The sequence below is a fragment of the Melopsittacus undulatus genome, chromosome 7 (genome assembly GCF_012275295.1).
Source record: "Melopsittacus undulatus isolate bMelUnd1 chromosome 7, bMelUnd1.mat.Z, whole genome shotgun sequence".
NCBI lineage: Eukaryota > Metazoa > Chordata > Aves > Psittaciformes > Psittaculidae > Melopsittacus > Melopsittacus undulatus.
Window position 1 is genome coordinate 39372689 of NC_047533.1, and position 24092 is coordinate 39396780.

A 24092-nucleotide genomic window follows, 5' to 3' on the forward strand; every position below is an offset into this window, starting at 1 on the left:
CTGCTAAGTGGAAAACAAACATCAGGGCATTGACCCAAGAAGAGATCTGGGAACAGTTATAGACAAAACCTTAGCCCATTAGGTGGTTAAAAGGAGAAATACGAATGAGATACTAGGATGAAGCTAAAAGTGAGCAGAGTATGTATATATATATATATATATATATTCAAAGCATATATATCAAAGTATAAACTTATTTTAGTTAAAGAAGTTTCATTCACAACACTTACTACACTAATTACCACTAAGAGATAGGATCCCAAATCAACCCCTAGGCAGGACAACCTTTACAAATGGTGGATAACAGTTAGGTTTCTGAATCCATATTTAGATCAAAGGGCAAGAGACTTACAGTCAAGAGGGATGAGCACTTACTTGGCAGCTTCCATTCAAGTAAGCTCAGATGCCAAATCTGAGTTTCCAGCCTAGAGAAAAGAAGGCTCAGGGAAGACCTTATCGCTGTGTTCCAGTATTTCTAGGCTGGCTGTAAAGACTGAGATCCTCTTTTACAAGGAGTCCCATGGAAAAGATGAGGGGTAATGGGCACAAGTTAGTCCTAGGGAGATTCCAACTAGACAGAAAAGGAACATTTTTCACAATGATAAAAATTAGCTATTGGAATAATCATAGAATCATAGAACCTACCAAGTCAGAAAAGACTTTCAAGACCATAAAATTCAACTGTTACCCCGGGACTGCCAGGTCCACCACTAAACCATGTCACTAAGGGCCTCAGCTACATGGTTTTTGAAAACTTCCAGGGACAGTGATTCCACCTCTTCCCTGAGGAGCCTGTTCCAATGCCTAAATACTCTTCCAGTGAAGAAATTTTTCTTAATATCCATTCTAAACCTCCCATGGCACAACTTGAGTCTATAGTATATAAAACATCTATATCTGTATACTGTATTGTACACATAAAATAATACATTTAGAATAGTGATTTTGCAGAAAGCTCATCCTTTTTCAATGTATATATTCACCAAATATTCTCAACAAATCATTTTCATAAAAGAACTGTTTGTGAGCAGAAACTACTTCTGACATGTAACTGGCCTTTGATACATTTTTATCCTAATGTTTTAATATCTTAACCCTAACCAAATTAATAAAAAAGGAAAATGCCAGGTTTTTATTAAGAAAAACTAAAAAAATATTGTTGTTTTCTTATTTCAGTCAATAACTCTTACATTACAAACGTGTCAGAATTTCCATACATATTAGTAGTAAAAAAAAAAAAGAAATCAAAGTACTGCAAAGAGTGCCCTCCTCAGTAAGTAGTTCACAAAACTAAACCTTTCTGCCTAGCCTGGAGGTCAGACCACTTACATGAAAGACACTGAGGATTTTCAGCCAGAAAATCGCTGAACCTCACCTAACAGGTAACAGTAACCACTAGTCTCACAAATATAACTTTACCAAGACCAATCCAAAGAGGAATTTCTCCATCTGAACCAATCCCTGTTCTTTGCATGATTTTTTCCTCAAAGCAACTCACTCCTAAGTTCCCCAAGTTAAACCTTATGTATCTTCTCCCCTCCCCAGGATTCTCTTCAGAGAGGGATGCATTTATCAAGCTGCCTCTACCTCTCACTTCTGAACTCTGTATTTTACTTCCACCAGTCCCCCTAGTTACCCTCTTTGAATCTCTTATCTAAGAAGGTATAGTCTTCAATTACCAATGTTACCTTCTGCTACCAGGCTGGGTATATGAAATCATCTGCCTGGGCAAGATCTGCAGCTTTTTCAACCAAATACTTCTGAGATCACTAAATTTCTGTGTCAATTTATATAAATGACTAACATATTTCTTAATCCCACAAAAGAGCTCATTTTAAAGTAGCCAGAACCCATGTCTCTCATTTTGTATGGCCATTATGGAAATGTTAATTTCTCCATACATGGGGAAAAAAATTTTGTCTTCCAACTTGTAAGCTCTTATTCAGAAACTGGAGGCTTCCAGCACACGCTGCTTCCATTTAAGGATAAAGCAAGAGGTATGCAAGTAACATGGCTACTATTCAGCAGGTTAATGAGAGGAAGCAGGATACTGTCTAGAGGAAATTACTATTTTAATAACCAAGATAGATTTAAAATATTTCTATGTCACAATAAAAATTTGCCAAATTGACAGAATTCAATTCACACCTGCATATCATCAAAGTTAAGTGCATATGCATATAGATGTATATCCTAAATTATCAGATAGTATCCTCTAACATAGAACCAGCTTCAATTCCCATCCATCTGTAGATGTCACACTATGTTAACCACTGAGACTGAAAATAGCTATCCTATCTCTAATGGGACAGTTGGCATAATAGGTAGGCATACTTTCATTCAGTCATTGAAGCCTCAGAAAATTATATCTGAAGCTTTGGGTTTTGAAAGTACTTGTGTTTAAATGCAGCCCTTTTTGGTAATGATTATATGTTAAAGCATAATGAAGGAGTGTCTTTATAGTTTCAATAGGGAAGTGAAGTACACTATGTGGAAACATTAAAAGTATTCATCTCTAAATGTCACTCAACTACAAAGCTCAACAATTGCACCCAAAGAGCAATACAGGGAGCAATACAAAATCCTCATATTGAACAGATTTTGAAAGGCGGCTTGGGACCACAAAACCACATTTCAACTATTGTCTGATTCTCACTACATAGTTACATATGAGAGCTCTGTGGGGCAGTAAAAAAATATTAAAATACAATGTATCCTGTTCAGAGAAGCAGGGATGATAGGCTGGTCCTCCAATATCTACACATCTTTACAAATCCACAGTGTCTTGGAGAAAAAGGACATCTGCAAAAAATAGTTTCATATTGTATATGCTTTAACTGGCCAAGAAAAATTCTTTGTACACATTCGTAGCTTTACACTTGAACCATCGACTTCTACTGACTTTACTCATATAGCTGAAGTTAAGAACACAGAGATATAGCTTTCCTGGATTCTTTATTCAAGTCCTCTTCCTTATCATAAGCCTTTGTATGTAACTGCCATTTTTAAAAAATTGGATTAAAAACAGGCAACCAATGTAGCAAAGCAACAGCCTCATCAATATATCTGCCATTATTACCAATGGAGAATTGATTTCTCCCATTTTTCATACAAATGTCTCCCTGAGTAGCAATATTCTATGATCATACATTATTGAGATTTAATATGAGTTTTGCTATTGATTTCAGCAGGAGAAGGCTAGTGGTAAGAAAGGAAAACAAAAAAGAGTAGTGTTCTGTAGGTACTGGACCAAATTTCATGCTGAAACCAATGGGGTTATACATGGTATAAATCCAATACAGAATTTAGTCTGTATAATTTTGAGTAATTAGAAGTACCCAGATTTGCATGATATCAGTCTTTTATTGATTTTGTCATTGCCTTACAACGTGTGTTTTAGTAGCAATTATATTTTCTGGCAACCTTTTTTTTCTCTCTCAGCACCTAAACTGTTGCTTCTTGATTAGTCAAGAGGAAAAATCAATACTCTATACATTCTACTTTCAAGCTTTAATTCAATTACCATCTGTGAACTAATCAAACATTGATCTAGCTATGTCAGTAAGTAGAAGGCACTATCTTTCCTTGTCATTAAAGGTTACTTTTTAGTTCATTCACATGTCTAAATCTCTACTGTAGTTGGTAAATAAATAAAACAATAATAAAAAATAAAAAAGTAATTCTCCTTTCAATTTTAATTTTATTTAATTAGAAACTCATAAAACCATTTAAATCCTTTTGCCTATTTTCTGCCATTCATGCTCCGCTAGTGAAGTATTTCCTTCACAATAGTCCAAAGTACTTTTCCGGTGTGATTTTAATAGACTGAAACAATAAGAAACAACTCCTTTTTCCTTGTCATCAGAAATTACCTTCAATCATTCCATTTCTATTGGCACAGACTTCCTCCTCTCTTAATTGCTGTTCTGTCTATCCAGCTAAGCAAAGGATTCTAGGATTTTTTTTAAAATGAGAAAATCCCTAGAAATGTATCTTTCTTTCTCTTTGATGAGCATCCTGTCACTGATAATAGCAACTGGGTTTAATGTGTATCTGTTGTTAAATGTAAAATAATTTTATCTTAAAGCCAGCTACTTTCATTTTTTAGAAAAGGTGGGGTTAAGTTCTTATTTACTCTATCTGTGGAAGTAGTTACCAAGTGGTAACTCCACAATTTTTATTACCTTTGCCCAGCCCAAGGGCTATGATAGTTGAAACAAGTAAACTAGCCATAATGATCAACATTATCACTGTCACTATTATCATGTTAGAGAAAATTTAAACAGAATAGACAGCAGAAAACAAAATTGAAGGGCTCTTTCACAACTTGGATTAAAAGACTTCAAAAAACACAGAAGTGCCTGCCCTGGAGAAGGCTGAACCTAACTATCTTGCCTCCTTTATAATTGATCACTAAAAGTAGCTAAAGCAAGAAATAAAATAGGTAAACATCCTGTAAGTTAGTTAACTCTGCCTTACACGAGCTAGATACTCTGCATGTCTTATAAGAGGACTAGTGGCTGTAACCTATAAATAATTCCTAAAAAAAACGCTCAGCACTTGTCAGTTTCCTAGCAAAAGCACATAGGAAATTGCCTTGAAATAAGCAAATTATTGAACAGCAACAGTCCCAAATCTGAATTAAATTTCTCTGTTCCTTCCTTTTCACCAAATCTTAACTTATGCCTCCCTTCTAAGCATATGTGACCACTGAATGACTTGATGTTTCATAGGAATTGTTTTCTATAGCATACTACAACCTCAGTAGCACATGTCAACTTTAACTAGGTTTTTTACAATTAGTCTTTTGGAGTAATTTAGTTTTTCTTTTCAGTAGTAGCTATATTTTTTACTCATTTAATTTTCTGTGTAAGCTTTTACATTTTGTTTGAGTTTAATAAGTGCTTATTTTTCTTTCATTTCAAGAAACAAACTACTGGATTCTTACACCAATCCTCTCAACTTCTGAAACAGTGTTAGAATCCTCTGGAAAGAATGCTCTGAGTTTGCTGTACTTGGAAGCAATTTGATTAAACCTTGCCAGGTAATTACTTTCTCCAGTTGATATCCATATTCTTACAGTAATAACCAGTTGTATTATCAAATGACCTCGATATATTTTTCATAAATTATGTAATTATTCTTCTACAAGAGTATTATGAAATTATTACATGAAGGTTATATAAAGATACACAGCACTTACATCTTAAAAGGTTCCTGTCATCGTAGCCATAAAAAAGAAACAAGATTTATTATACTGAGAGGAAATAGGAGTCAAATAAAAACTAACCAATGGTTTTACTATGTTCTTTTATTGAAAATACTTTTCTGCAAATGAGAGGTCTTTACTTATGGAAGGAATGGAAACAAGTTCTTTTTGTAACAGTATTTACAACCTTAATTAGGTTCTCAATACCATTATGTTTGCTTGTTCCTCAGTAGAATACCCTTACATTGTTTTGCACTAAAGCTATTTCAAAGATCAGTTTCAACCTCAGTTTTTCAGCTAAGAATATTTCCAATATTCCAATTCAAATACTCCCAAATTATGCAGTTTCTGAGGAGACACACTTTATTAGATGATTTCTGATGTTTTGTGTATTTATGATTTGCAATTACGGAAAAATTCCCAGTAATCAATATTTATTCTTCAACAGAATATAAAAAAAATCAAGAATTAAAGTGGCATGTAAATCATGAAAATCTGCATATTGGGGTTTACATGAAGTCTGGTGGTTTATATAAGTTTTTGAATTACACTTTCTCTAACATTGATTTAACCATAGACTGGGACTCCAGAAACCCACTGACATCTCTAAACCAGTAAATTATTGCGATAACGTGAACAACCTAAACAGAATCATCTACAGTAGTATACCTGATTATAATTTCCAGATAGTAAGACAACTGCTGACTCATTTTTGAAACATTATTACACATTTCACTCCTCCGTCCCCCCAGAAACCTACCTGAAGTGGTCTGTAGTATAAAGATTGCAGAAGAGAGCACTTACACAGGGAGTTACTCAGCTCAAAGGTTAGTGCATGTTTAAACGCTGTTTTGAATGGGTATAGATTTAAACATTTCTATACATGTCTTCCTGAGAAGGTATCCCCAAGCATTAATAGTCAAGGTGGGTTCAATTAAATAACTTACATGAACCTTTGTTCAAAAGAGTATTTCTAGTTAATATACTGGGTAAAAAAAAGTCTTGTGAATATTTTTTCCCCATTTAGACGAGTGTTTCAACTCAGTACATAGTTTCTACTCCCAGGTCTGTCTGACTAGCTGTGTGATTGGCACCGAGTGGCACTGCCACTAAACAAAGCTGAATCCTGCATTTACTGCTCAGGAAAATCCCATTAAAGCCAGTGGTGCAGAATAAAGCCCAGCATGATCATTTCATTACACATTTTTTTAGATATATATTTCAAAGCAATTCCTGTAGAATTTGCAGTTAGGAGAGATAGTTCTTTGTGTTAGGTTTCTCAGTTAGGATTTGCTTTCAATTCTCATTTGTTCTATATTTCTGTGGGATCAGCAAAAATTACTCAAAACAACATTATATAAGTAATTTTATGACTTTTCCTGAGTATACAGTGGCACACTTTTTTTTTAATTTTTTTTTTTGGCTAATATGATAATTATTCCAGTCCCTGTAGACTCACTGGATGAATTCTTGGGCTTTAAATTTTAATACCCAGTGCTGACCTCTATGCTTAGCCAGTTCTTCATGCAACACATTTTGTGGGATAAATTCACAGACCTTCTTTTGTCCCAGATACAAATAATGAGCTTGTTTCTGTTGTAATTTTTTTAATAGTAAAACACACTCACCTCCTGCCAGGCAGCTTATACAAATTACTACAAACATAATGGTAAATGTTATTTTAACAATTGCTTTGGACTCCAACATAGAACTATATTACATATTTTATTAGCTCATTTACCACCTACTAAGTTACGTTATTAGCTAATTCATTGAACATGATATGTGTTAGGTAGATCTGGCTACCACTTTAAAGCGACTCTGAGTCTGCTTCATGTTTTTGTGAATCTGCATAAGTTAGTCCATCTGTGGTTTTATAAATGAAAAATAAACTTCAGAGATGTGGGAAAGCATAAAACCAAAGGGGTAGGATCTGCCCCTGTCCCTCTCACACAATACCTTGTTATAATAAAAGTAATTGATTTCTCATTGCCATTGCTCAATAGTTGTGATTAAGGTTAATGGAAGCAAAAGAGCCATGAGTGAAACCTGAACTTCATTTAAGTCCTTATTAACACTCACAGTGACTCTATGGGACTGAGATTTAAGTAAATATCATAGTGGTAAAATCTAACTCAAACAAATCCCTTTGATCTTGAATTTTGATGTAAAACCTGATAATTCCCAAGTTCTGCTGAAAATCCTCATCATAAAGGAAACATCTACTGAGACTTTTAAAACCTAATGCTACTGAGCATTAATTGTAAAACCTTGTGTTTGTGTAAGCCTGCTTCAGTTCAGGTTGTCAGTAATAACCAGGTCATGCATGCTACTGTTTAACACATAGACATTTCAGGGACTGTCATCTCTGATAGCTGGTTCTATATTAATAAGGCCTGAGGCTGTAGTACTAAAGAGCACTACTTACTTATATTTCATGTAAAGAATTTGTGAGTCGGGGGGTGTTTTGGGTTTTTTTTGCCTTTTTTTCCCCCCTATATCTTAGATTAATTGAGTTTTTATAACTTCATATACCTTATACCATAATATCTGTCAAATATGTTTTCAACAGCAGCTCTGGACTTTTTTAAAGGGTGGCATTGTGATCCACAAACACAGCGGACACTTTAGTGGCACTAAACAAGCTTAAGAAATCCCTTGGCAAACCTTGATATTATTAAGAAAAAGCTGCAAATAGATATGGTGACTGGTCTGAGAATGGAAAATGAGGAGCATTAGGTAGAATAGGAAAAAGAAAAACAAGCCTCAGTAAGAAAGGCTGCAGTAGCCACCATCAAGCAGAAACATTATGCAGTTTTACAGTAAAGAGGTGAAGACATTGCTATGCCATAAGAGGGAGTCAGCTTTATAAATAACATGAGGTTAAAAATAACAGAAAAGAATAAATATAAGTAAAAGCCCAAATAAAATGACAGCAACATGCTGAAGAACTAAACTATGAAAGTCCCACACTAGCTAGTAAGCTGGGAATTATTTGATAAAATGGGAAGAGAAGCTGGAGAAGTTGTAAATAAAAAGCAGTGATGACAATATAAAAAAAGAGGGATCACGCATCTTGAATGTGTGAAGTGCCTTTTACTGTGGGAAGAAACTACAGAATGAAGACACAAAAGGAGAATCATATTTAGAACAGAGCCTGAAGGAAAGAAATGTTCAAAAAGCCAAAGCTGGTAGGAAATCAAGAATGGACTGAAAGAAGCAAAAGGTGGAACCCACCAATATTCCCCCAGTTGTTTAGAGAAAGAGACAAATCCTCTTCTGGCCTGTTTGATTACAGTACCATATGGTAATATCTTGACTCACATCTTAAAATAAATGCAATTTCTGTATTTGCCTGCTGTTGTGGCCATGTTGCTGTGCATTAGGATATTACAAAGTGAGAATTATAGAGGGAGACATACAAGATTTTTATCTGATGGCCATAATCTTAACTCTTGTATTTCCGAGGATCTATCTGTGGCTATTGAGTTTTCACTGCTACTCCATCATTAGAAAAACATCTGCCCAACATGGTGGCAGAACTGCTGTTCTTGCTGGATTTATACTTACATAAACAAAGCTGTATAAATGAAAGAAAAAGCACATAGCTAATAAAGCTGTTAAAGTGTATTACCTGGCTTGCAATCCCTTTTTTTTATGCCTGTTTGCAAAAGGATCCCAGAGCTTTGAAGCAGATCTGCCTAGATATTTTCCTGGTAGAGAGCAAAGTGGTTTTTAAAAAGACATTTGAGGTATAAATAAAAACAAACAAACAAAATACTTCTTTCACCCACTTCTTGCTGATTAGGTCTTGCCTTGGAGTCAGGATACTCAATGCCAAAATTCTTCCTACTCTCTAGGAAGTGTCCTTGTCAGTGAGAAGCTCAAAGGTCTATCCATATCCTCTTCCCAGCACCTCCCAGCCTCCCCAGCTCCTGACTCCCACCTGTGATTGTTTACTCTCCTACTTGTGCAAGACTCCAGGTACTAAACTTCCCTTCACAGGCATGCTCACCTGCTCCCCTCCTGCCAGAAGTCCCACTTCACCCAATCACTCATTTTGTTTGAAATATTTGGGCATAAAAACCAAAACTGAGAAAAATAAAGAAATCCTGTGACATTTTGTCTGTCCCACCTGGAGGACTGAAACAAAAGTTAAGAACTTCAAATACAGTTATGTGTGACAGAGAAGCATTCTTCTCTCTTTCAGGCACAGGCAATGAAGAGTTCTTCAGCATTTTCACCTCTTCTACAAGTTTAGCAAAGGGTTGGCAGAAACCAGAGGTCCTGTAGAGATGATTCTTCTCTAATAACGATCTCAAGAAATATTGAAAAAAAAGAAGGAATACAGGGAAACAATATTCAAGGAGATGACTTATCTCTAGAGCACACCCACCTATACTCAAAGGGTGGCCAGTTGTAGTTAGTGGAATAAAATCTGTGTCCAAAGCTGTGTTGTAATGTAGTTGACAGCCTTCATCTTCTCAGGGCAAAGCTGCTGTCATGGCTATGCTACATATTAGGATTTTCATAATTTAGTATGACAGAGATAGACACTAGGGAGTTTTACCTGCAAGACAGACCCTTGTATTTCCAATACTGACCCAAGAAGCTAAAGGCTTGTTAGCTGTGCCATTCAGAAAACCTCAGCAGTGGGTTTCTGCAGCTTCCAGCATAGACTGTGGCTATGAAGAAACACAAATTCTTCATGGCAAACATTCAGTGAAACCACTTGGAATTATGAAAAAGGGCTGGACTAACCTTCCCTTAATTCGCAACTTGTGTTTAATATCAGTCATGACAATAGTATAGTCATTTCTTAGAGTAATATGATGGTTGCTCAGACAGGATTTGTTTATCCAACACTATTACACACTTTCCACTAATGATTTTTCTCACCAAAGTTAGTCAGGAGTAGAGACTGAGAGACCAAAGGTGTGTACTTCCAAGCTTTCTCCATGTGAAAGAATTAATTTCTCCATTTTAATACTATCTTCCCATCTGTTTTGTGGGACACAGCAGTGTGTATTAACATGACCATTATCCCATCAGTGCCAAGAAAGATCCACTTTTCTCTTTGGCCTCTCCTTGGCATGTAATCAAGACCAATTGTCTTTTTGCCTTGTAACTTCTTCTATGGAGATGAAAGTAAAGCCTTACTGACACACACAGGATGGCAGTGTGATCACCAGAATAGCTTGAATCTATTGATACAGGCATGATTAAGCTTTTCTCCTGTCATTTTCTTTAATGTATGCCAATTTGGCCTTGTCAGTCATTTTATCGAGTCTGACAGGAGCTTTCATCCAAATAACATCTCCAAGAGCAATCCAAAAGCACTGTGAGTAGAGCTGCTCTGGAAATACTTTTCCTGTACTAAGAGCTTCTTTTGTTCAATTAAAAAAATTAAGTGTTCTCCATTATTGAATTGTAAAATCAGCTTCAAATTTTAGAAGTGGTCAGAATGTCCACAGTAGAGTAAATTAAAAAATTAATAATAAAAAAGTCAGTATCAGAGTTAGTTCCCTAGTTTTAAAAAGAAGCATACTCTTCCTCTAATGCTTTCAGGTGAGAAAAGAAAACAATTGGGTTTTTTGGCTGACAGGTTGATAAAAAGTTTTCACCTTCCTTCTACAATAGCCTTTTCTCTGCAGTGAGGAACAATACATCTGTGAGGTACTTTTGCCATATGGTTAACTGATGTTCTGTGCATTCTTCTGGCTGTCACTCTAATAAAGATAAAACTTAATTGCTACACTATCAGACATAGCATCTTCAAGTCTGTGCCCTCATTCTTCTTCATCAAAGCTTTTTATTTAGAGGGGAAATTGAAAGTAAGGAAAACCACCAAAAAGACTAACCATTAAGAATGAGAGGTTTTTTGGTGGTGGTTTTCCTGATGTTTAACATTTCATAGTCAATATGCAAATCTTCATCCTTTTGCAGTTCATTTTCAAGTAACTTGAGTTAACTGGAAAGCTCTACGATTTACTTGCCCATTCTTCCAAATGTTTGCCTTCTGCAAAGAAGAGTCCAAGACATAAAGCATCATCAAATGCCAGGTTACACTTCTTTCAGAGGGGGGATGCTTTTAGTGCCTTTTTTAAAAAAATTAATTCCAATAAGATTAGTAAGGGTGATAAGAAATCTTAGGATTTTCTCATATTGGGATCTCTGATTGCCATAAATAATATCTTTCCTCTTTAATGCATAAAAATGATAAGCTGTTGAAAGGTCAAGTATGCTTGAAGTTGATTACTGTTTCCTAATGTTTTATTGTTAAAATTTCCCTTGCAGACTGGGGCATCTGCTGAAGACTTGAAAAGGCATTCAATTGTCTGGACCTGTTGCACTACACAGTGAAACTAAAGATATATTTGGGGGTTAAGGAATTCTTCAGAAAGAGAAATAAAAACAACTCTGAAATTAGAAAGCGACCCCTTCAGACAATAAAATGTGTTGGATGGTAGATAACTTTTCCATTTATTTTCAATTTTTCCAGGATGAATTTTGCACAATTCTGGATCCAGCTTTTCTAAACCACCCCTGGGATTTTGAATTAAATACAGAGGGCAATGAATAGGTAGCTCAGAGGAAGAATTAGTCATAACTGAGTCCACTGTGGAAGACTAGCAAGAAGAGAAGGCAGTTGAAGAAAAATTAGTATTTCCTTGCAGGCTGTGAAATGTGTACTCATAATAGAATACATTTACTTAGGTCTCTAATCCCTGTGACATTCTTTGGAATAAATTAAGCAGAAAATGCTGACAGCATGTCCTCCCTTTTGTGCTTATGGATAAGCAGACATATTATGATCACCATGCTTGCAAAGGAAATAAAATGCAGAAAAGCACAGGAATGATCCCTCCTATTTTTAACATAGAAAGGAAGATAATATAACAAGCTTAATTTGTAAAGGAGCCTGAGGTTTTGAATCTTTTGCTCAGTGACATACACATAGCTCTTGCTAAGAAGATAACTTTTAATATCTGAATCTTTTAATTGTCTTTAATTATGATTACAGTAAAAGATACTGCACTTTCTAGGCTGTTTTGTTTTGTTTTTTTCTAAACTGACAAGCGAATCCAACAACCCAGAGCACTTACTGATGTGCCTTCCAAAACAGAGTGGCAGACACTGTATTTAACCTTGTCTCTGGTTGTTCAGTATGCTTTGCCAGCTGAGCTTTCTAATCAGAAAAGCTGAACAATATTTTTTGGTTGGTACCATCTGTCAGTTATAAATCTTATTGTTCTACTGTTTCCTTCCTGGGCTAAGTATTTCAATATTTGCAATTCTCCCACTTTTTTAACAAGTCTGACCTATATTGAAACATATTAGGCTAGATTTAAGTATTTGTGAGTCTTCTTTCCAAATGTTTGTGGCCAAAGCAAACCAAAGTATTATTTATACTTCAATAAAAACAGAATACTTGGGGGAAAGGGCTGTAAAAAAAGCAATATACTCATCTGTCTTTCCATTCCCCATGGTTACCTAAGCAAGACGAGATAAGGCTTTTTCCTGTCAGTGTTACAAGCCATGTCTACAGAGTAGATGATTAAAGCACAACGCTGCTGTTGGAAAGTAAGATAAGAAAACATCCGTGATGGTTTGACAATGAGCCAGATGAGGTCCAAAGGATTACTGCTGTACACAAATAGAAAAGCAGACATGCTGCTCACAAAGTCCTCCCAGCACAGCTCACATACATGGGGCTATCACATATAGCCCTGATTAAAGATCACTCCACCCCAAAGCTGTCACACCTGTGAGTCAACCATGCATTACACTTGCATATATCTGTACCAATTACTCACCTCTTTGCAGGGTGTCTTCCCTTCTAAATTTGCTATAGTTCCTTTGATGCTCCATGAGGACAATTTTTTCTTTTTCTGCTTGTGACCTCATCTCTTACCACATCTTAAGTACTCACTGAGGATTTTTCCATAAAGATCTAAGCTACGCTAAATACACTTCTACAGTAAACAGCTATTCTACAGGTGGGACCCATTATATTACTACAGAGTGGCTTCAAATCTTCTCACCACCTATTTAGTTTTTCTGTGTGGGAAATGGATAATCTCAAATGATTCACGGCCTTTTTCATGTCTTGGAAACAAAACTGGCTGTTCTAAATTAAACTGGACCATACACCCTAAAGAACCTTCTCTGGGGGTTTCTAGTATTTGAGACCTTCCAAAATGCCACACAGCAAAGTCTTTTGTTTCCTCCAAGACACCATTATTAATGAAGAAAACTGTCTTTTTCTGCATTTAAAGAAATATCAACTGCCCATTCTCCAGACTGAAACTTGCTTCCATTGAAGTAGCTTCACTGCTACAGCATAGTTTACACTATAACTGACAAAGAAGGAAATATCCCTATCTATTTACTCCATCATCTAGACATTCTTACTGTATCTGCCAGCTAATTTGTTAAAATGCTAAAGGGATTATAATAAAACAGTCACACTAAAGTGTCTGGGCAGGCAAGGGTCTGGGGGACAATAAGAGGAAAAATAATTTGTTTGGTTTTGACCAAATTCATAAAGCATTGGTTCTGTAATGGATATGCAATAAAAAAGATAGTATGTAGCATAAATTCAAGAGAGATTAATGGTCACATTAACCTTTTGAAAAAACGATAGAGCAGATTTATCCCTTTGCAATTGATGTGATAAAGTAATAAAAACATAGTAAAATAGACCAGAATTCATGTCTCTTTCTTTGTGCAACAATCTGACCATCAAATAAACAAGTAAAATAATCGAAGATTTACAGCATGAAAAAATGCATATAATAAAACCTTACGTGACATTTTATCCAAGCAATGGAGAAGCATAATTAGAGATGATAAAAAAACATTCTAAAAAGTGCTTGAAAATTGTTCTGAAACTAATTTCAGTATCAGAAACATTGTTACTATTCCCTTTCACAAAATTTAAATGCACAGACACATCCAAATCAATCTTTTTGAGGGTACTAAATTGAGAAACAATTTTTGCTATGTTAGTAATAGACTTTCATGCTTGGCACTATCTACATAAAATGAAAGCAAGCTATAACATGAAAGAAATCGACCATAAATGAAAAAAAAATGGTCATGAATATTTTTGCTTACCACAATTGCCACAGAAGTTAATACTTTGGTGTAGTGTTGATTTCATGATCTTTAAAAATTGCCCTCATAAAAATCACCTCATCAATATCACCATCAAAAACCAAATATTTTTTTAATGAAAAAAAAAAGAAAGAATTTACATGTCTCTTAAATTGTGTGTGCATTGCTCCCTAACATAAATAACATCTATGTGACACAGACTAAAACAGCCTGGCCAGGAGACCAGCTGTGTGGTCTGTGTGCCTTCATCTGCTTCATTCACACTCCTTACTCATATCCACTGGATTGGACACTTTCCAACAGGGGAAATTTCGTGTTGGTAGCCAAATTTTCCAGGACTGCATAAGACAGACCAACTTGGACACCAAAATTCTGAACAGCCATGCTAATGCCAATTATATGCTGTGCCTGGAAGACATTTCACCAGACTTTGGATGACTAAAAAATGAAATGTCCAGTTCAGCGGTCATCCTGGCACTACTACAGACAATGAAAGACACAAGCATCTGGAAAAGGTGATTCAACACTTTTGATGTGTTGAATCAACACTTCACATCAAGTTCTGTCTTGCCTGCAAAGAAAAGGCAATGCAAGTGAAGGACATCAATGATGATTTTACGAAGTAAACCATCAAAAATTATTTACAAAAATAGCATGAATTGTTATTGCTGCTGTTTATAGTCTCTCTGCCCCATAGTTATAACTAGATTAATCAATACAGACTTCAAGATAGCAACAATACTTTATGATCTGCAGGATATACATTAATCGTCCTATTAACAAGGAACCAAAATCTTGAAGGCAAAATGAAAACCAGATCACCAAAAAGAGTGTTTACAGAGTAAGGTATGTGAATTTCTGGAATTAATATGACAGCTTTTGTGTTTGTTTGGTTTATAGAAATACTATTCATTTAAAGCAAATGAAAAACTGGAATTCAAAACCAAAATAAAGCTTCTGATGTAGTAAAAAAGGTCAAAAAATTGTTAAACAAAATTGGTATCATGTAGTATCAAGTCAATACAATCAACTGACAGTTATATTCCACTGTTTCTTTGAATTTAATTTATAGAATTATAGAGGGTCTGGATTGGAATGAAACCGAGCTTTCATTCTTTGTAGCCCTCCATGTTGTTGCACTGGAATGTTAAAGTAATGAGTGAAATATTCTTACTACTATTTCTTGCAGAATTACACACTGTATAGCAGTCTACATGTAAAACAGTGTTGCCACATTCTGCTATCTCTCTGGGCCAATTAACTTTCAGGAAAAGGACCTGTTAACACCTTGGGACAGACATCTATTATTTTTTTTGCTTGTTTTTTTCATCACTGTCTTTCTTACTAGGCTTCTAAAAATAAAGTGTAAATACGCTAAGACATTGATGCAGACCTTCAGTCATTGCCTGGTGTGAGATGATTAAAACAATAAGAAACAGACTGAAGTATCACTACAGAAGTGCACAAGATATTCCCACCAGACATTAGGGCTATTTCCCACAGTCCTTACTCCTTTCTCATGTTCCAACAAAGCTCTTTACAAATTTCAAAAAAGTTCAAACACATATCTTCTGCCTATTTTATAGAAGGCTAAAGGATCTTCTTTCTTATGTCCCTTTGATGTAAAAAAAAAGTGTTGTAAAAAGCAGTATGCTGCTAGAATACAGAAAACTTCAGAAGGTCTATCATAAACTAGGAGTATTACCTAGACATATTCAATACAACATTTTATAACATCAGGTCTTCCTCCAGTTCCTTTATGGTGCTGATGCAACCTCATGAAGTTCAACAAGGCCAAGTGCAAGGTCCTGCACTTGGAGTTGGGGCAACCCAAGAACAAATACAAGATGGGCAGAGAATGGATTAAGAGCAGCCCTGAGGATGAGGACTTAGGAGTGCTGGTTGATGTGAAGCTCAACATGAGCCAGCTTCAGTGTGCGCTCGCAGCACAGAAAGCCAAGTGTGTCCTGGGCTGTATCAAAAAGAGAGTGACCATCAGGCTGAGGGAGGTGATTTTGTCCCTCTACTCTGCTCTCGTGAGGCCCCACTTGAAGTAATGTATTCAGGTGTCGGGCCCCCAACACAAGAGGGATGTGGATCTGTTGGAGCAAGTCCAGGGAAGTCCACAAAGGTGAGCAGAGGGATGGAGCACCTGTCCTATAACTAACAGGCTGTGAGTTGGAGAAGGGAAGACTCTGTGTAGACCTTATAGCAGCCTTCCAGTACCCAAAGGGGGCCTACAGGAAAGCTGGAGGGGGTCTCTTTACAATGACATGGAGGGTAGGAAAAGGGGTGATGGCGTTAAATTGAAAAAGGGTAGATTTAGATTATACATTAGGTTGAAGTTCTTTACTCTGAGGGTGGTGAGACACTGGAACAAGTTGCCCAAAGAAGTTTTTTCTGCCCCACCCCTGGAAGTGTTCAAGGCCACATTGGATAGGGCTTTGAGCAACCTAGTCTAGTGGAAGGTCTCCTGTCCATCACAGAGGGTTTGGAACTAGATGATCTTTAGGTCCCTTCTAACACAAATCATTCAATTCTTCTGTGATTCTATGTTGTCCCTAAAATGCGCATTAAAATTGGTCAATTATTCTACCATAATTTCACTGCAGCTAAGTCAGTAGGAAGAAAGACCAGAGGAAAATGTTTCTTTTCTAGGAACATCATATATAGAAAAGGGACACTTGTTCATGTAAAATGTTGTATTGAAAACATTGTGAATATTTCATAGCTTTTAGAATAAATTAATATATATATTAATGCATTTGTGTTCCTTATAGAACTAACAAATAACAATTAAATATTGCTTTAAAAAGTATTCACAACTGCAATATACATTATATTCTGGAAAAAAAAAGCTAAAGATATGCTATATTTTATGTATTCAGTTTATATTAACTCTGATTATTTTTAATTTTTTTAATTAAATATCTCTATATTAAATCTAGATATTTACATACACAAAACACGTTCATTCTCTTAGGGATTATTCAGATGGTTTAAAAGCTAAAATCTTTCCTTTTGAAGCAAGGGAAAAAGAATAAATTAAAATGATCAGAGAAGGGTCAATGGAAATCATAAGAAGAAAATTAGGAGAGGCTTGTCAGGGGAAGAAAAGAAAAAACACAAGTACAAGACGGTTTTGCTTCAAGCAAAATTCTTGGCAGGTATGTCATGCATGCAGGAAATGATAATTCTGACAAAGCCAGCAGTGGCCTGAAAATGGCACAGGGAGTAACAGCATAATTTCTGTACACATGGGCTTCAGAAGGCATCTTGGAGGCATCCAGTTGACTATCTTCTGTCACAGATGAATGAAAATTAGATATAATTCTTTGAAGAAAAGTACTGTATAGAAAATTTCTATAAAATCTCCACAGTAGCTAACTTCCCACCAAGACTTTTTAAACCGATACTGGCATTTTAAAGTCTTTTAAAAGAGTTTATGACTACCTGAAGCAAACACCTGCTGTCTAATCCCAATAGCATACATCATAGGCAGCACTTAAGTATTTGAAACAGATCAGGCAAATAATTTAGCTACTGCATAAAAGGTAAAGATTTACTCCACCACCAATCATAATTTGCCAGAAATGCAATGCCCTTCTGTTCCTCTGTAACAAGCCCTTTTGTGGGTTTGTGGATTTCATTTTGCAGATGGAGAATAGACACGAGGATGGGTCTTCTAACATGGCAACAAACAATTTTTTGTCCTAAAAAGATCACAGAAAAGATAATGAAAAAGTAACACACACACACTCACATAAACTGCTGTCAGATACAGTGTATTTTGAAATACCTCCTTCAGCATTTATTGTATTTATTAGTTACATTATTTTACACTATGGATTATATAGTACATTATGTGGTTACTAATTGATAAAAATAGCTGTCTCTCTCAAGTAATATCACTGAAGTGTAAAAAAATAGTTGGAAGCACTCACACTGTGTTAACCCCTCTGGGTGTTGTCCAAATTCATTTTGTTTAAATGATGTGCCTAGGACTATTTCAATTACATAAAACCATCTTAATTATCAGTGTGGAAGAGTCCATGGGTATCACAGATTTTTCTGCATGACTTATAGTTGGTGAAGTAGCTGGTGAAGAGATCGAGAATGCTGGTGAATGAACAGCATTTGAGCTATCTATACTATCAGTCTATTTAAAAACACATAAAACCAGCAATTTCATCATCTCTGTATCTTAGACCAGTGACTCACATTATGATCTGTAATACAAATGAGTGGGACGCTTCATAAGACCTTAGCATTAGGCAAAGTAAAAAAAAAAAAAAAAAAAGGAAGTGAAGAGAAAGGTGCAAGTAATGTATCTGGGCCAAAGGAAAAGCTTAATTTGGAGAACAAAAGCTTATCAGAATGCAGGCTTGCTGACGCAAATACCCAAGTTAAAGAACTTTTAGGACATAGCAGTAGTTTTGTGATAAAATGTTGAGAATTAAATGGCTTCTGCAAATTTCCAAGAAAAAAGAAAAGTGCTAGAAAAGCCAGCTAGCATAAAGATCTGTGGGGCTATTGGTCATTGCTGGCACATCTCCTGGAGCATCTGCATCATAGCCAAAGTTCGCTCCTTGGCATCTGAACAGTGAACCTTATTTCCCTGCTCTCCCCTATGATTGCTTAATCCTCTTCTCTCATCCATAAGCTGGAACAGAAGGCACAGAACAGAAGCTAATGCTATTATGTACAGTATAAGCTTCCACTCTTTTTCCCAGTGAGTATCCAAAAAAAACCCTCTTTCCCTCTACACGTTGCCATTATTTTGCTTCATTGCCCAGCTGCCCTGTATGTGGAGGTGCTTAGCTCTTTGCTGTCCCTAGAGCATACAGTGAACACTGTGAATAGTTTATCAACATTTTGAGAAATATTTAGAAATATGATTAATGGATAGACTATTTCACCAAGCAAAGTTTAGACGAAAAGCTAGGAGCTGTGGGGACAGCTATAGAAGTAGGAATTTGCCAAGTATTTGGCGAAGTTGAGGGGATGGAAGAGTAGGGCCTTTGAAGCAAGTAGAGAGGAAGAGAGGACAAAGAAGAAAGAGAAGTCAACTATCAAGCAGCTGCATGGTCAGGTACACTTTTATCAGCCAGTTTTACTAAAATAGTCCAAAGAACCCTGAATAACATGCAAAGACCTCAGTTTTAACAAACATCTTGAATAACTATTGAGGTTTTTCTTCACAGAAAACCAAAAAAATACAATGTTAGAGAAACAGAGGTGATGTTAACTGATCTGTTTAGCTGAGTTTATATCAATATTTTTTTGAAAAATGGTGAATGCACCTTTTATTTTTTAATAATATTCCTTTAAATAATTACCATGTGTTTTGTGAACCTTCCCCACCCATTGCTTCATATGAAAAGTCAGGTGCTGATAAATCAGGTGGCTTTTTAACCAAGTATACCACTCCCTGCCTGTTAATTGAGATGAGAGCCTGATCGACATTTATGTGGTTAAACATAATTTGTGCTTTCTGCTTTTGAGCTGCAGACATAGATCATACTGTTATTTATCTTGTTTACTTTAGCTTTTTGTGATGAATTATTAAAACATGCCTGGAAACATGGAGCCATTTTGGAAGAAGGGTCTTAGTGGAGAGTAGAACAGATAAAAACACTGAAATAAAACAAGCAACCTTGTCACCAGCAGATGTAAGCAAAGCTGCAGAGTAGAAAAAGACCATTTTGTTGGTCAAATTCTGCTTACAGACACACTTCAGTGAATACAGTAAACTGCTTAAATTCATCAGCTGCTTAGAAAATGGAATAGTGACTATCCAAAGGCGAAACTGCCACATGAAGCATGGAAATATAATTTACATGGTTAGTATTCCTGCAATTCCTGCAAGACACAGGAATGTCTTCAAGATGATTGAAATGAAACTAATCCAGGGGAGGAAAAAAGCTTCCTCTGTAATTGGAGTCTTCATACACTCTCTTTTTCATCCCAAGAGACAAATTACAGTGGGAATTTTCTCCCAGGTGAAGCACTTAAATGGTCATGTTATTGTGTTGGGTGAAAGTATGCCTGGCTTTTAAAGTAATCATGAATTTCTTTGGCAAGTGTTGCTACATCTAATCATATTATTTTAATATTATTTATAATAGTCTCTTTTTTTTTTTGTTTAGCTACAACTAGTTTGGCAAAACTTGAACAACTAATAGAAAATTTTGCAAGCCATGTGTCCCAAATTAAAGGCAACTCTCAAGGCAAAAAAGGCTCAATCATTTATAAGAACAATGTCAGAAAGAAATATGTTTTTTATGTCCTGTTGGACACTTAGAACCACTTCACAGAGATGTCCCAAATTCTGCAGCAGAACATGAAACTTGAAAAGAGGACAGACTAGAGACAGAGATCTGCCTTTTCTTAAAGATCTTTCTATATAATAAAAAATCAGTTTGTATATACTCAAATAATGTGGGTCAGAATGTAGCAATTAAATTCTGCTAAGACTTGCCTTCCCTGACTATATGGCTGTATTGATGAAAGTAAGAACTGAGGAAGTTATTTGGAGTCAATTTTTGTTGGTTTGCTTTATTTCAACCAACCAACCAACCAACAAACAAACAAACAAACAAACTAATCTATTTTACAACAAGATTTTTTTTAAAAAGCCAAAACCCAAAACCAGACACAAAATACATTTTCAAAGTGTCTCCTCCCGTTTATGGGATGAAAATATATTCTGAATGAACCCAATTCTATGAGAACACTTATTGATTCCTGAACTGTATTTTTAGTAGATAAAGTACTTGACTAAAAACATTATGCTAGCACTAGAAAAAATTACGACAAACTCTTTTGAATGGAATTAACAGAAATAATTATTTTCTATAAGCACATTTTTTTAATCACAAAGGGAGTAGGAAACGATAGGCAAGTGCTAGCAAGATATAACTATTTTAAGATTGTCAATTTAGCAGTTGAGAAAAGTCAGATTCACAGTTATCTTTCATAGAGCCATAGAATGATTTGGCTTGGAAAGGACCTTAAAGTTCACCTAGTTCCAAAATCCCTGCCAAGGACACTGTCATGTTCCACTAGACCGGGTTGCTCAAAGCCCATCCAAACTGGCCTAATCTTTGTACCTCAGCACTTTAGTACATTAGCACTTCACACAAGTTGCGCATAAACACTATGTAATCCCATTTCACTTTATGTGAATCACCTCCCAAAGGATGAAGGATCTCCAAGGTCCACAGAGACGCATTTGTCTGTAATTAATAATAATAATTAATAATCATAATAACTAATAATAAAGAGTATTAACAAAGGCTTGGTATTCCCTTTTAAATGTGAGGATGATTGGATGTAGTGCTGGATTCTCACCTGGCTGCTTCTCTCCAGCAATTCAGTAGTTTGAAAGCATGCTCTTGACAGGCAGCTAGAATTTATGTTTCTGTTTTCTGGGAACCTTGCTTGAAATCCAAAGGCCTGAGCTGTTAAAACAGACAATTCAGTTGCAGCTGAAATCAGTGGGGGCTGCAGTTCTCTTTTCCCTTTGCAGGGTGTAAATCCCATACGTCACTCAGAGGACTATAGCAGTATAAATTCATCAGATATTGCTTGTGAATCATTCAGGTGCTATACTGCTGAGAAACCCAGAAAAGGTTATGAGGAAATTGATATTTTGTACTTAGAGATAGATATGGAAGATTTAGGAGTCAAAATCTCAAAACATATATTTCAAGATTAAACCAAACTAGAATAGTGACTGCCCTTCCCTCTTTTCATTTAACAAGCCCTATTCAACTGATATTCTGACTAATAAAGCAAACATTCTGGAAGAAAAAGGAAAAGTTATAATGTAATTAACTACAAAAGAAATATTGCACTGCACACGATGAAGCTGAAGGAATTCTGATGTGCCACTTTTGGGGTGCCTTGCTTTGATAGTTTTTATTCTTCCTGCACACACTGAAGGTTTTTTAAAAAATTAAGGTAACACTGAAGTAAACAAAAATTAGTAGTAAAATTATAGTACAAAACTGAAATTTGCAGCACTGTTGAGTTTACAGACACATCCATGAAGTAAAAAAACCATAAAAGATTTCAGGTTTTGTCCCTTTTCCAAATCACCTATGTATTTCAGAAAACAGCCAGACTGCTAGAAGATGTGAAACAGAATAATCTCCTTTCTCTTGGGTGCATTTCATACCAGCAAAGGGGAAGGAAAAGGGGAAATTTCAAAATTGAGTATTGATCACCACTGCATTTTACATGGTACTCAGTTCTGTATAGGTCTGAAAAGCACACTCAGGTGTTTTCTCTGACTGAGTCATCAAGACAATATAGTAAATGAAATTCTCCTAAGACCAGCTGGTCCTAAACATGAGTTAAACAGGAAGACAGATACTAACAGTGGAAGCTAAGCAATTAGTTTCCCTGTTTAATATATTGCATTCAAGTCTTCAGGTGAACACAGAGATACAGTAACACTGCTTCTATGAAGCTAAACTTCAACACTTAAATACTGCTGGCTAATGTGGGTTCTCTGCTATTAAAGTATTCCTCAAGAAGTGCTTTGAATGTCAGTCTAAAACCTATCAGCACTCTACAGCAATTGACTGTAAACAGATCACATCTCAAAGTAATAGTAAATAGTAATAGTAGTAGTAGTAAATAGTAATAAGTAGTAGCATACTCTAAATTCACTGCGGTATTTTAGCAATAGTGCTTTTCAGTAAGCAAGCTCATGTAAAGAATCATGTGAATGGAACCCAGTGCCATGGCTTTCTGATATGAAGGTCCATCATACCAAAGAATCAAAGGAGAGTAAGATGGTTTTTTAATAGAAACGCTACAGGATTATATCTTGTATCAAAGGGAACAGGAAAGAAGTGAGGTCAGTCACTATCACACAAGTTTCTGGCATGTGGTTAAATTTTTGAACCCTGACAGTTCAAATAAAGGTTTGTGAAGTGCCTAACTTAGAACAAATCTTTTCTGATTGTTTTATATGCTAATATTTACTGAAAGACAACCTAGGGCTCTTGCTCTATCTTAAATTTGTCGAAGTAAGGAGAGATTTCAACATTTTAGGATTTTTTTTTCCCCACCCACATTTGTGACAGGCAAAAATGCATTCAAAGAAGCAATATTTAACTCAGCCGCTTTCTGCAAAAGGTCAGTTTGATGACACATATACATGACTGAGTGAATCATCATTTGTTTATATTTTTCTGTTGAACATTGCAGGACATGAATAGAGCAAAGCTGAAAAGTTTGCTTCTCTTGCCTGTCATGAGAACATTTTTGTTTGAAGGACTGTAAATTATCTGATCACTTTCTATAAACTTCTAACACTTGGAACAATTAAATTATTCCTTTGAATTAATAAATGCATGATTTTATGCATTATTAGTCACCTTTCTACACTGTTATTTGTACAAATGATGCAAATTGAAGGGCTTCGGGGTTTTGAGGGGTTTATTTTCTGCACTGTTAATTTAATTAAAATTATTACTATTTTCATCATCTAGTAACAGGATCCTTACCTTGCTGGAAGTAGAAATCTTTCTTTTGGAAATCCATAACCATTGGTTCAGAATTATTGCCTCTGGATGCTGTTACCTCTTGGTGTACTTTATTTGCAAGCAGTCGGACTTACAACACACAATAATATAAAGAAAATGTCACTTGTAAATCCCACCAGGCATTCTTTTTTCCTCTCTTCCTTTTCCATCAAAGGACAGATTGCATCTAAGTAAATCTCCTCATATTTCTATGTTACATGCCT

At 35.7% G+C, this 24092-nt stretch overlaps 1 long non-coding RNA gene across 1 annotated transcript in view; it reads left to right on the forward strand.

The window, feature by feature from the left end:
- The window catches only part of LOC115945916 (uncharacterized), a 39207-nt gene extending 27053 nt beyond the window's left edge, over positions 1 to 12154 (forward strand). Inside the window, exons 5-7 of the long non-coding RNA XR_004080104.2 lie at positions 4927 to 5044; positions 5962 to 6036; positions 11507 to 12154. This is a non-coding gene — a long non-coding RNA (uncharacterized lncRNA). The remainder of the gene's footprint in view (positions 1 to 4926; positions 5045 to 5961; positions 6037 to 11506) is intronic.
- Positions 12155 to 24092: the final 11938 nt, after the last annotated feature.